Below are 9,750 nucleotides of genomic sequence, written 5' to 3'. Positions count from 1 at the left end.
TCTCTTGACTCCAACCTCTAGAGGTGGCCCTGACAGGACAGAGGCAGACATTTTCCAACAGAGAAAAAAGTAGAATTTTCCTTTTTTGGTCCAGGCAGTCTCAGTCAACTGTCTGAGAAAAATATGGCTTTTCAACAAAAGAGAAAATGATGAATGGTGGGTTTCTGTGGGCACCTTTTGTGAGGGTAGGGGAAGGTTATGCCTCGTGCTATTACCCGCTGCCACCAGCCACAATACATGGGGTCACCCCTCAGCCAGCACAGCCAACTACCCTCACCACCAGGGGAAACATCTTTTCAGCTTATCTCAGCATCTCCAGGCAGTAGAATCCCCCACCTGATCCAACAGATGCCCCCTGACCCCCACGCTGAGTCCTGAGTGATAAAGACCAGAGAAGAGAAGGGGCCAGCAGAGGGTGGGGGCAGAGAATAGTGTGGAGAGTAAGAGAAGTATCTCAGAAATCATACTAGGAGACACTTTCTTTAAAGAAGGGAGTGGCCGGGGGACCCCAATGTTGAGAAGCGCCGAGAGACGAGGAGCAAGAACAGCGGTGCCCTTGGATGCAGGAATTGAGCACTGGTTTGATAAGAGACACTTCAAAGCCTGACAGGAAGAAACCCACTCAGGGTTTGAATGATTTGTGATGTTAGTGGGAGAAAGCTCCGACTAGGAGCTCATAGCTTCTTTAGAGTTTTCTAGGCTAGAGCAGAAAGAAAGATAAAGCACAAGGTATTTGAGAATGTGGGAATGAGAAACTTCAGTGAATTTAAATTGTGGGGTTTGGTAGAGAAGGAAGGATGTAAAGTGGACACGGGTCAAGCAGGACAGGAGGGAGTGAGCCAGGGGTTACAGCACGTTTTATGGTCTGAGAATAGTGATGGGTAGAGCCTGGGGGGGTGTGTTCAGAGGTTACAAAAGTAGAGATCCGAAACTAGACCATTTAAGGTGAGGACTTCAGTTGAAGATCAGGTCTGGATGTACGGTTGTTGTCTTTCATTTCAAGTCCAAAGAGTAGGAGGCATTAAGGGGCTGGGAGTTTCTGGGGTTATACTCAGCACCAGGATGTGGCAGGAGTTTGATGGAGAAAAAGGCAGTTAGCTAGATTTTTGTATCAATAGATGCAGAGAGTGACAGGAACAGGAAAAGGGTCATCTTAACCATGGACATAGAACTCAAAGAAAGAACTAATTTTCTGTGCAAATGAACAAATAATGCCACCGAAGTATAGAAGGGAGGCCAGGAGAATGCTGATTCTTAGCTTTACTCACAGTATTACCTTGGGCATTTGAAACCTGCATGGGAGTTCACATATATGGATCATTTTTTTAAGTTCAAGGAGAGGATTTGGGCAGCTTACCAGTTCAAAATAACGCACACTGGCTTTCTTGATTCCTAAATAACTGCTAGCTTCAGGGAACTAACAGTTTTGAGCATTTGAGTCTTATTAGGACACTGGCCAGTGTTTCCTCTGAGGATCTACAGGTAGATAAAAAGAATAAATTCAAATTATTTAAAAACCAGAGTGCTGATTAATTGTAGGCTGAGAGGGAAAAAGACTGGCTGTCCAAATTCATTCTGTTTACCTGAAGTTTCTTCTATAAGCCTGTAGAGATACCACCTTCTGCAGCTGCTCACATAGGAACAGAAGCTTCTGGGACCACCACCTTAGAGACTCATCCACACTCACTTGGGCTGATTTAGGTTGTCACTCTCTAGCATGAAGCTGCAAGAAGTCATAGGTTCCTATCAAGTAAACCGGAGGCTGTGTGCATTGGCTCAAAGCGGGAGACCATGAGGACGAGGGGAAATCTGGACCTGTTCCGGGTTGAACAGTGTCTAATTTATAGGCTGGATGAAGCAGCTTATGAAAACTTCCTCACTAAAGCTTTTGGTTTATTCATTATCACTTACAACTGATTGGCTCTTCTCAGTATGATAACAAGGCCATTTTTTGGAGTTGCCAGAAATGGGCTGATTGGAGCAATATTTAAATGGTAACCCCAGGGCAAACAAAAGACTGGGGACATTTGACTTCATTGCAAAATGCCTGGCTGAACAACTTTCCTCCATCTATGACGAGAGAAAAGCCAAGAGCACCTCAGGCAAGTTGCTGTTGCTGAACTTCATAAACTTGTTTTGTGTCTAAAGTGAGGGGAGAACACAAACACAAAGGGAAGAAATGACTCCTGCACAAAAGTTTGAGAGGGACTGGATTTCATTTCAGAGGGAAATCGAGGTAAAAAAACTGTTTCCCAAAGCTTGTCTTCATTCCATCCATATCCAGATCATCTGGACTTGCTTGTGAAAAAGACAGGAACTTCTCCAGGTCATTTAGATTGGGGTCTCCCCAATGCATTTTACAAAAACCAGCATTAGAGAGCAAGAGCTACATTAACATTCCTGAGACCTGCAGAGAGAAAAAGGGAAAACAAGTCATCAAAACTGTACTTTCTAGAACAGTTTAGAGCAACTTCATGAATTTTCTGTTGTATCGGCACACCACACTGATAAAGAAATGGGAGTCGTGGAGCAGGTAACACAATGCAGGTTGCTGCTGAAAAAGATCCTGGCCTTTTTATTCATGGAATAATCACACAGCATCAGTTGAGTGGGGAAGTAGGACAGAGAGAAAAAAATGAGGGTAAGACGAGACTAGAAAATGTGCTCTGACGTCTAGGGCTTCAGGGATCGTGAGTCTGGTCCCCAGGTATTTCTTTATCTATTTTTTAAAAAAATTGTTTTATATATATTTTACATCATTCTTCATTGTTATACAATGCATGCTTTCTCCTCTCAGGTGTAGTCCCTGTGAAATTCCCACCACCAATTCACCCGTGCACCATCACCGTAGTCCCTTGTGCTCTTCCCACCCTTATTTTGTGATTGAGATCACATCCTAGGTCCCCCCATCCCCACCATAGTTCCAATCTTATCAATAAGACTTCCCCCATCAGCTTCTGAGATGCCGAGTTCTACATCAATCAACAGCTCTGGGCATTCCCGTCATACCTCAGGATGTATCCATTACCCAGGGAGATCAGGCTTTCTGCCCTGGATTGATTTGAAGGCACCTTGTAAGGTTGGGCTACATTAAAAAAAATGCTGGCCAAGCAGAATGCTTAAGTCTAGCAGACCCACAATTTTCATCATTCAAGTGTCTTTTTCATACAGATAAGGATGATGTTGAGTGAAGGAACATCTCCCCCAGGGTGTCAAAAACCCAGACCAGCAGCAAGGCCCTCACCAGAAGCCAGAGACCAAGTTCTTTCAAAGATCCTGTGGGGTCTCCTGGGGTGAGTCCCCCACAGGGCCTGTTTATTTTCCCCTACAAACCTGCTTCATTCACTTCAGAATACATGTCACAAACCACGAGAGGATTTAGCACTAACTAGATGTGCTTATTGTGTAAAGCATTGGGGCTTACAGTCACAGTAATTCTTTTCAACCAAAAGTGGATCACACCATCTATCAAAGAACTTTTACATATTTGTAAATCTGTTTGATTAATTTGTTCACAAAATTGCATATGGTTACATAATCTATTATTTCAGCCTCATTATAAAATGAGATTATTTCTTGCCAACAAAGATATAATTTTTTTTATAACTGATGTCATTGTAGATAGATTTGAGATAGTTCAAAGACGGAACTGACACATTGATGAGTGACTGGGAAAGAGAGAGAAGTAAAGGGTGACATCTAGGATAGTGGGCTGATCTACTGGAAGTGTCAATAAGCTTAGTTATTTTAGGGGGGAGGGATGTAAATTTGTAACAGTGTTATTTTACTTGAAGTTTTTATTATGATAGTTTTATGACAGCACAGAGACATGTACCTCTCTATGAACATATTTAGTTTTGAAGGACAATCATGCTTTTAAAATCATTTGGCTCACCCCAATTCTTTCCACAAAACTATATGTTTCTCAAGAACACGTAATAAAATAGGGGTTGTGAGAGACCCAGGCCCATCTCTACCTCCCTCTCATGATTTATGAGGAAACATTTGCTATTTACAAAGGTCACCTTTTAAATCTTCCCACAAACCCTTAAATGTGAGGACAGTGAGACTGTAACAAACAGAAATTCAAAGATATTCCTAAGTTGACTGCTTATAGATTCTGTATAGTAACCGCTAACGTCTTTGGAGTGATTAACGATAAATGGGTTCATCCCAGTGCTTAATGTGTTGTTTTACTTGGCCCTCGTAACGACACCAGGAGTCAGCACTGCTATTACCCACATTCCTTTCAGGACTAAATTGATGTGTAAAGAGATTAAGTAGCTTAATCAAGATCACACAGGATAGAGACAATGACAACAGGTCTCAAATCAACTTAGTCTGATCCCAGACACTCAAGACTCAAGGCCTTTGCCAAGGGCCTGTGAAGGAGTCGTGGGACAAAACTTGTCCTTCTGCTTCTGACTGCTCAGGGCTATTTGAGGCTACATTATCTGCCAGTTTCCTTATAGCTGTGGAAAACCACAAAAGACAAAAATACATGAACAAATCCTTAACTATAGTTATTGTTCAGTTATTCCTACTGGAAATAAATTTTGCAAAATAGAAGACAACACTTGATTCAAGAGGTGGGAAATAAAAAAATATTTTTAAATCAAGTTAGTTCAGAATAAATGTGTTAAGTTCCCAAGTTCGCAGTTCAATATTTGTGGGAAATTAGCAAGGAAGTTGAAAGGAACTCGGACTGGAGGTTGCTGAGTCTCCCCGTCACCCCTTTCTCCCCTGCCCACTGTTGATAATTTAAAAAATTAAACCTTGTCTAGATAACTTCTCCTAAATCCATCTTAACATTTCTTATTTATTATGTCTGGGTAAGACCCTAAAACCTGTAGTTTAAAGGATTGTTCTCACTGACTCAAATGCAGGATGAACCCCCAGATTTTCAAATGAGAGAACTGGCATTCGGTAGAAGGATCCAGCTTCTCAAGGTCAGCTAGTGTGTGACCGAGTCAGGCACAGGACCCGACCAACCTTAGTCCTACTCATCCCAGTTACTGCTGCAAAACTGTGAGGAAGTCAACAGATTTGGGGGTCTTTTAAGTTAAAAAAAACTTTAGCAATTTGTAATGGAAAACGTAAAAGTTACACACAAGAGAGGAAAGAAGAATAATGAACTCCCACATACCCAGGCCCTGGTTTCAATGATCAACATAACAAATCTTGGGTCATATGTGTCATCCACCCACCAATGGGTTCTTTCATCCTTCAGCTTTTAACAAAATTTTGACATTTTTTGGATAACATCCCTAACGCTTGTGGGACACTTATTCAGAAGATCTCAAGTAAAGTCTCCGCATGAAAATTAAAAATTTTATAACACTGCAAAGTAATCTGGAATTCAGTCAGGTGAATAAAGGAAGATCAACCAACCTAAAGTATAGATATAGTCTCTCTCTCTCTCCCCCCATACATATATACACACACACACATATACATATATATACACATATATGTGTATATATATGTGTGTACATGTATATGTATATATCCCATGGAGATGTTTTTCCTTTCAATAAGCTTTTCCCAAACTCTATACTATTAGTGTCTTAGTCCAAAACCCTGAGCAAGGTTAACAGGCTTGTCTTTCACTGTGGACTTGGTTGGTGCTGTCCCAATTATAACTCCTAAGAAACTCCTAATTTCTCATGTAATCATAATATATTACTACTATCCTCTCTATTGCTTTTAATCAACTGATCCCAAAGTTATTATCCATGTTTTTCAGATTTTAGTTCTTCTCTTCAGGATACTGCCCAATTATGTCTAATTTCAATAAACATGTAAAGGACATATCCAATGGCTGGCCCATCTTCTTCAACCATCATTGTCCCCTGATTTCCTTCCACCACCTGTCTCCACAGTCATACCCATAATAAGAGCTCCAGCTGATTTGATGTAAAGTCAAGTCTGTGAGCCACTAAGCAATTGTACTGAGTTATTCATTAGGTGAGAGGAGCAGGAGAGAATCTGACTCACTGATAGTGCTGCTTTGTCCCGCTCTTCACAGATTGTTGAGAAAGTTTGGGTGCTGGGACAGGAATTCTTGCATTCCTGGGCCTCCCTGATGGTCTAGGGGTTAAGTCTCAGTGTTATAAACTGAGTTAGATCCCTGCCAGGGAGCTAATCCCACACATGGCACAGCAGACCTCTCCTGTCTCACCTGCTGCTCACCTCAGCTGTGTATTTCAATTGATCCACCTATTCTACTCCCCACTCTGTCTCTAGTGAATCTTCTCACCCCCTGCACCTCTGGCTTACACCCCAGTTCTTGTATACCAAAAAAAAAGATGCTTACATTCTCAAAGCAATGAAAGTGGAATATTTGAACTCAGTCTTTCATGAACAAAAGACATTGTGAAGTTCAGTGCCTCCAATAAAAACCAGCCTGGGAGCTGGTGTGAGGTAGGCCACCCTGATAATGAGTTTGAGAGGAATGAGCTTGTCATGTGCTTGTCAGTCCTGCAGCTTTTCTTTACTGTTGCTATTTACACATGTTAGTAATTCCCATCAGTCAGTTTTGGAGTGAGGAGAGGAAAAATTCGTTCCTTGAGATGACTAACGGTTGCCAACAGTCAAAATGAACAATTTTGCAAAGGTGGATATTTAATCAAATAAGTGTTTGAGAGCTCTATAGTCGAGTCTCTATGGTGTGGGGGAGTTATGGGAGCAGGGAAGAAAGTTATGCTTCACAGTCAGGTTCTGAACTTGAAGTTTTCCCAGCTGGATGTCTTTCATTCTGGATGGGTGAAGGGCTGCTGGAAGGCAGCGCAGAGTGAGAGCAGTCGAGGTTATATCCAGAGCTGCACACTGACACTGCCAGTGTACTATATATCAGGCTCCCCAAAAACCCTGCTGATGATATGGGGAGGGCCTAACCCTGGCTAGATACGGAAATAAGGACAAGGGCACCCAATGACTGAAATACCTGTACCAGTAGATAATTCCAGTTTACCCTTCTGTGCTTGCAGTGAATGAAAAGTCCCACAGGTCTGTGATGTGATGTTTCCTTCCTGGCCTCATGTGCAAGTGTTAGCAGGCATAATGAGGAGTACTCTGGGACCCCCAAACCTGCCCACTCTAAATGGGTTCTGCCACCTGCCACATCAAGACAAAACATACTCTAGTGCATAAGAACTTCAATAGAAAAGAACTTAAATACAACTTGAGTGCAATAGAGATAAATAACATGCAATAGAAAGAAGAGAAATAATATAGTTTCTAAATCAAGCATGCCACGTTACCCCTCCCCTCCTGGGCAAATGCACAGCCAAACAGGATTGGCTGTTCATGTAAATAGCTATATTCTGGCATTCAAAATACAGGAGCAAATACAGAGAGTAAAAGAAGAGAAAGCAAATAAAATTTGCCTATTTCCACATGGTGCCTCAGGCAAGTCCTCTCTCCAAATGAGGATATTTATCCAGGGTTTGAGGTGTAGCCCACTGTACAGGTGGCAGCTTCCTCACCTGACCCTGCCTTACTCCATTAGATAGCAATTCCCACACCTGCTCATAAACCTGAATTTAAGAAATAATAAGAAAACATGGACAATTAGGAGATTTTTTTTAAATATGGAGGAAAAACAAGCAATTAGCAATACATTTAGCAATAACCACAATAAAAGTGAATGGATCAATTTTCCTATTGAAATACTGACCTCTCATACATTGAGTTAAAAACAAAATCCAAGAAGTATGTGCCTGTCTTTACAAGCTGCAGGAACAAAACCCTCTCCATTCAGTGATGAGAAATTTATTTATCACTATCTTGGAGACAGGAAGGTCCAAGATCAAGGTATGGGCAAGGTACATTTTGCTCTGAGGCGTCTTCTCCTGGCTGCTCAGGAGCTATGGCCTCGTGTGGTAAAGAGCGGGAGAGAGGGTGCTCTGGTCATACTTTCTCAGCTTAGAAGGATACCAATGTCATCATGGGGGCCCCCACTTTCATGACCTCAACTGTTCACATCCAAATATCATCACATGGAGGTCAGGGCTTCAGTGTATGAATGGGGAAAGAGCACACACCTCTAGCCCACAGACACATCTGGAAAATCAACATGTGAAGGTTAAAAGGATGAGAGAGATAAGCTACGTGAACATCAACCGAAAACAACGCAATAACATCAACACCTGACCACACAGAACTTAAGGTGAGCATCTGATAAATCTCGAATCTTCTCTCAAGGTAAGTGCTGAATCTTCCTAATGAAACAAGGTAACTACAAAATATAGAGGGACACAGAGGACTCAGCCAGTGCACAGAAAGATGGGAGAATTTAGAACTCTTTCTCAGAAAGCAAAAGATCAAGAAGATTTAAAAAATAATAATGACCATTCGAATTTACCAGTGCTATTGTAACTTGATTTTTTTTTTTTTAGTGATTTTTGATTCACTACTTGTTCTGTGTTTGAGAGCCCCTGTGCATCTGTTCGTCTGCTTATCACAGCCGACTACAGGGACTGTGGGGGAGGGGAGAGCAGGCTTCCGCCAGGGGTGGCTGTGACAGGCCCAGGCTCTTCCTTGGAACCAGTCACCCCTGAGCAAGCCCCACACTGCTAGTCCCAGAGCCCACACTCACCACTCTGGCTTGTGGGCCACACTGCTTAGGACAAACAGGGCTGTGAGGCTGAAGGAGAGAGAGGGCTTCACTCGATGGGCCACAACAAAAGCACATCCTGGGCCTCTTCTCACGACTATCAGCCCTGAACTTGAGAGGTTTTCATTTCTCTCCACAGCAGTCTGTCCCACAGCATCTCAGGCTGGGGCTGGTTCCTCCAGGTTGACCTGTTGCTTGAAATTCCTGGTCCAGTCGCTGTAGTGACTGTACTATTTTTTCTTGACTGTTACAAATCTGTTTTCTCTTCTTTTTTACATTTTTTCTTATCATTATTGGTGTGCTGAAGACAGGCATGATGCCCTCTGTCTTTGACTCTTCCTCCAGGCAGTCCCCAGCCCTCACTTGCCTGCAGGCCCCTTGTTCACTGCTACACTTGCCCTTGCGGTCAGTCGTTCACTAACTCCACTGAGATGCTGCCCAGCCTGCCACTCATGGACACAGTGAGAGGTCTCTTCTCTCACTACCACTGCAGGCATCCATTCAGGACAAGGGCTGCCCGGAAGCTCACCCCATGGGCTATCTCTGAAAACAAAATCACTGTGTTTCTTCGTGGCAGAGAGAAGAGGCCCTAGGGGAGGAGGAATCACTTTCTCCTTCCTTCTTCCCCCTGAAGGAGCTCCTGTACCCTAGGAGAGAAGCAGGGACAGTCCAGCAGACATTCTTGGCAAGGAAGCCTGGTTTTCTCATGGCAGAAATGTTGCGTGTGTGCCCAGAGGTGACATTTTGAAAACTTGAACAGCAATTCCTATTACAGTTCTATTTTTATTTATTTATTTATTTTAATATTTTGGAAAGCAAGAGCTTTTCAGGACAGCATGTCTTCCCGAGGGCCCACCCTAAACCCTGGGGTCCTAGCACCTCACTAGCAGCTTACAGGATGCCCCTCTGCCTGCACCCCAACATGCACACCCACCCCTATCTGCTTTGACTCCTGAGCTCATCTACATTTATTCCAAATCTTTATCTCCTCATGCCCCAAATTCAGGTATTGTGGGGTTTTTGTGAATGTCCTTTTGACCATCCTCTCTGACCTCTGAAAAGCTATAAGAAATAGATCTAAGGTAAAAGTTTTCATTTCAGGCCAGATCAACTCATCTTCCTATGTAAGCACT

The sequence above is a fragment of the Talpa occidentalis genome, unplaced genomic scaffold, assembly GCF_014898055.3.
Source record: "Talpa occidentalis isolate TD23 unplaced genomic scaffold, MPIMG_talOcc4v2.1 talOcc4.3, whole genome shotgun sequence".
Lineage (NCBI taxonomy): Eukaryota > Metazoa > Chordata > Mammalia > Eulipotyphla > Talpidae > Talpa > Talpa occidentalis.
This window is presented reverse-complemented; position numbering follows the sequence as displayed.